Source organism: Gavialis gangeticus, unplaced genomic scaffold (genome assembly GCF_001723915.1).
Source record: "Gavialis gangeticus isolate Ggan-Ray unplaced genomic scaffold, GavGan_comp1, whole genome shotgun sequence".
Lineage (NCBI taxonomy): Eukaryota > Metazoa > Chordata > Crocodylia > Gavialidae > Gavialis > Gavialis gangeticus.
Genome location: NW_017729031.1, coordinates 9,417,781 through 9,422,521, shown reverse-complemented (window position 1 = coordinate 9,422,521; position 4,741 = coordinate 9,417,781). Strand labels below are relative to the sequence as shown.

Genomic DNA, 4,741 nt, shown 5'->3' with positions numbered 1-4,741 from the left:
GATTTTAGGTCATCCCCAGTAGCCAGTACCAGGTCAAGCAGCGTTTTACCTCTTGTTGGACCATAGACTTCTTGAGTCAGATAGAGGTCATCCATGCTCGGATTTGCTGAGTGATCCTCCTGCAAGATGTCTGGGTAGTTGAAGTCGCCCATGACAACCATGGTCCTGGAGCATGCAGCCTCAGCCAGTTCTCAGGTGAACTCCTGGTCAAGCTCTTGACTTCCGGTGGGAGGTCTGTAGTAGACTCCCACCGTTATGTCCCCTGTGCCATGTTCCCCACGGATTTTAACCCAGAGGGTCTCCAGTCGTCCATTCTGGTCGCCAGCATCAGGTTGCAGGGACGCATTGCTTTCCTTAACATAGAGAGCTACACCTCCGCCCCTTTTATCTACTCAATCTCTCCTGTACAAGGTATAGCCGTCTATACCTGTGGTCCAGTCATGGGTGGAGTCCCACCAGGTCTCTGTTATCCCTATGATGTCGTAAGTATTTGTGTTAAGCAGGAGGATGAGTTCCTCCTGCTTATTCCCCAAGCTCCTGGCATTTGTATACAGGCAGGCAAGTGTCCCCTTCTACAGTATTGTTAATCAGAGCCACCTCTCATACAGCTGCTTTCTCTTGAGTTTCCTTCTGACTAGGTACACTGACCTTACAGTCACTGAAGAAAATTTTCAGGAAAATATAAATAAATTTGCTGAGGTGTATTATCTTGTTAAGGATCTTCTATGTATTGGTGGGAGGAAATCCTGGTTGCAGAGTAGCATTGAGGCTATTTCAGTGGGAGTATTTGTTTTCAGTGTGGTAGGTGAAGTAAATATATTGAATGGGTCTAGGCAAACATTGTGTGTTCTCTGACTATTTGTTGATTGTTTGTTTTAATAAAGGTATAACAATTTAATTTGAGTCTCCTGGATTTATTTATCTTTATTGCTTCATATATGTACTTAAAGATGCTGAAAATTGTACATTTTAAATTTGAATAATTTTAAAGTTTATTTTTGTAATTATAGCTTTTGCTGGCAATGAGTTACACATGTACAGTTGTTGTCTGTGTTCCATTTTAAAGTATCTCTGAACAGAGGATCATAATTTTCAGGCAAAAGAACATTTTTTTTTTAGAATCTTTTCATGTTTCAGGTTTTGCCTGAGAATGGAATTCCTAAAACTATATTTTAATTTGAGATGAAGTTCATTCCAGTGCATTTTTAATTTGGCAGGATAGAAACTTGAGAAATTCCACATAAATAGGGGTTTTTTTTGTTTGTTTTAAAGTAGTCTTTCATAATTAAGTTTAAATCTCAGGTAAAAAGGATGGAACTTTGTAAAGCAATGGATGAAAATTTGTAGAAATTGGAGATGGCTAATGGGATAAAATGATATGTCTTGTTCTGTCAAATAACACTTTAGGAATCAAAGTTCTTTACCATCTGTTTTTAAATTATGAAGGCAAAGAAAATTTCACCTTTTTTGGTTTGGTTTTTTTAATGCCAATTTTGTAATTTGGCCTGTAGACAAAATTTGCTTCATTTAAAAATTTTGAACTTTGATTTCTAGAAAGAAAGTGTGTTAACCTTTTTATATTGTAAAGATACGTCATTCAAAACAGAAGTCTAATCTTTCTAGCCAAGATAATGAAGCTATGGGATCACAATTTGGAGTTTCCACTATCAAATGGACTAGGTAATGTGTCAAGTGATCATTATGAAGCTAAATCATTTTCTTCTTGCAGTTAAAATAATCTCATAACCCTTTATTCTAAGCTTTTGGATTACTCTACACCAGTGGTCTCCAAACTTTTTTGATTGTGCATCCCTATCAGTAAAAAATTTTTGAGCACGCACCCCCAATATACGTATATTTATATAAATATAAATAGAAGTTCTAATATTTTCTTCCCACACCCCAGTGGATCGTCTTTGACACCACTGCTCTAAACAATTATTCCTCTTCATTATCTAAACCACTATCACAAGTGAACAGTTATTAATTGCATTCAGTTTGATATGAATACCATAGTATTTTATCTGTCAGTCCTCTTTTTACACTGTTTTACAATGAAAGTTAATCATTGTATCCAGGAAAAAGATACATCTTGTCTTCAGTCCCTGGTCTAAATTCTAGGCATGATATGGCTGATATTTCTTGCCCAGCAATCTTGTAGTTTGGAATATAGTATGGTATGTGGAATAGACTACTGTAGCACCACAAGTTTTTTGAAGTCCTTACATCATTATTGTTGTGCTCTTTGCCAGCTCCTGTGGTGAATAGCTTAATTGTTGCACGCTTGGCTACTGCAGTGACTGGAGACACCTGATGGGATTCAGCATCTGATAATGACCTGGCTCCGCTCTCACTCTCCGTTCTGCCTTTATAAATCTTTGTCTTTTGCCATCTGGCCCAACACTTTAGTCAAGTGCAGAGGAGGAAAAATTATTTGGCATGTACTCTGTGCAGATAAAACCTTTACTGTGTTTAGTTTAGTTTAGTAGACCTTAGTCCTAGAGGTTCCAGAGAGGGTCTTTACATTTTCCTTGTACCCTACCCCCTTAACCATCCTGGGGATCAGGTATGCTTATGATTGGATGCCTGCTGTGCTGAACTGATCGCTTTGGAGTAAACTCATTTAAATAAAAGCAATTAAAATTGCCAAGTGGAAAGTTTCAGTTTACATTTAGTAAACTTTTCCATTTTGTACATCAGTTACTTTCCAAAGAAAGGTGGATTCTTATTGGTTAATATAACGTAGTAGTTCTCAACCTTTTTAGATCAAGGCACTCCTTGGAAAATGTCAGCTGTTAGCTTTCACTCTTTTTACTACAGGAAAATAATAGAGCAGTCCTGCTGCTGTAGAGAGGTCTGAAGGACCACACTGGGTCAGAGTGTTTCTGACACTTGAATTTCTGTGGGAAATCTCAGGATTATTTTATGAATCGCGTTTGTACACCTAACAATGCTAACTTTGGGTGATAACTCTGTCACCCATGAAAGGATCTCGGGTTACCCCAGGGTGTTGTGGTACCCTGGTTGAGAATCACTGCTGTGGAGTTACAGCTAAGTACAACCTTAACACTAGATCTTTTTGCTGTGTATGAACGTTCACTATATTAAGCGGTTATATAGTTTAATATTTTCAGATTTAATGCCTTCAAGATAATTATGCTCCTGTAGAGCAGTCAGTAGTAGGCCTTTTCTGAAGGCCTTCTGAAATGGAATAATTATTGCAATAGTAGGGGGGTAGTCAAAAGTGAAGTTTTTTCTTTCAGTCACCTAGATAAGGTGTAGTTATGATGGCACTCCAGAAAAATATTGGTCATGTTTCACATGCTTTTTCATTATATTAAGACCTCTAAGTAAATGTGTAGCTTTAATATAAGAAGAAGCTTTAAAATGAGAGCAGTTGGATATTTTTTTTTTTTTTGAGCTAGTTCTGTTTTTCAGGCAGGCAGGTTCTAAATTCTCTAGTCCAAGAGAGATTCCTAGAACTTTTTCCTCTTGTGTGTCTTTATTTCTCTACTCAAAGGCTTTTTAAGTATATGGGCATTTGGTTTATCTTGACCCTTAAATGGTATTAAAGCCTTCTTTATGTTCTCTGTCAGAGTTCCAAGGGAGACCAAGGCTTTTGGGGTGGAGAATTGCTTGAGTCTGTGCCACAGTTTACTAGGATTCTGATTTAAAATTCTGTACATATCTGGGTAGGGAGAGTAACCACATCTAACCTATGAAAGAAGATAAGAGATTTCTAGGCCAGGGATGAAGAGGTGAGAATGATGCAGCTGTAAAAGGAAGCATGTTCCTTTTAGAAATGATAAGGTTTCTGCATCGGTGACTGGTGCCTCCTGAGTCTGGGCGGGGGTACCTAGAGAAGCCGGTAGTGACGCTGGCGGTCAGGACAGGGCTGGTGAGCACCTGCAGGTGCCACCAGTGGCATTGGCGGTGGGGACAGGGCTGACAAGCACCTGCAGATACCGCTGGCCATGTCAACAGCAGGGATGGCCCTGTCAGGGTATGCCCTCCCTGTACCCCCTCTACTAGTCACCTCTGGGTTTCTGTATGACTCATTGTGGCAGCACAAAACATGTTTGCTAAAAGAAACTGTTTCCTTTAGGGCAGGGGTAGGGAAAGTACAGCTGCCAGCTGAATCCAGCCTGCCAGGCTGTTCTGTCCAGCCCGTGGGGACCCTAAACAGTTTAGAAAATTAATATTTATCTACCCCTTGTTCCTGTCAAAGATGACATGAGTCAGGGCAGTAGGACCCAGGTGAAGTCCTGGTAGGCTCCTGCACCAGAGGCAGGGGAGGAATGTGGAGATCGCCCCAGTCCTTTGGGCCAGACAAGCTCCTGCTGAGCCCCTGGGTCCGGCCATGCAGTTGGACACTGGCAGGTGGACAGGAAGGCGGGGGTGGGGTAGAGCGGAAGCTAGCGGGAGTGTGGGGCCTGTGCCGGTGTCCCGGGCCCAGAGCGAGGCGGTAGGAGTGTGGGGCACAGGCTGGCAGGGGTCTGTGGAGCCAGGCTGGACTGCACCAGCAGGGAGAGGGGGGAGCTGGCCTAGCTCCATAGAACTGCTGCTGGGCAGGAGCTGCTGCCCCCCGCCCTGTGGCTGGCACTTCCTGCTGCAGCCCGTGTGGGGCTGTCCTGCCTCTCCGCTGCATCAACACTGCCTTGTGGGGCAGCAGTGGCAATGGAGAGCAGGCACAGGTAGCCCCGTGCAGGCTCCAGGCGACTGTAGTATGGGGCACCAGCCA

The 4,741-nt window shown here is 42.2% G+C and overlaps 1 protein-coding gene and 1 long non-coding RNA gene across 2 annotated transcripts in view; both read left to right on the top strand.

Moving 5' to 3' along the window:
• The window catches only part of EPC2 (enhancer of polycomb homolog 2), a 109,842-nt gene that overhangs the window by 26,011 nt on the left and 79,090 nt on the right, over nucleotides 1–4,741 (top strand). The window lies entirely within an intron of this gene.
• The window catches only part of LOC109301323, a 4,864-nt gene continuing 1,432 nt past the window's right edge, over nucleotides 1,310–4,741 (top strand). The window contains exons 1-2 of the long non-coding RNA XR_002098500.1: nucleotides 1,310–1,321; nucleotides 4,470–4,471. This is a non-coding gene — a long non-coding RNA (uncharacterized LOC109301323). The remainder of the gene's footprint in view (nucleotides 1,322–4,469; nucleotides 4,472–4,741) is intronic.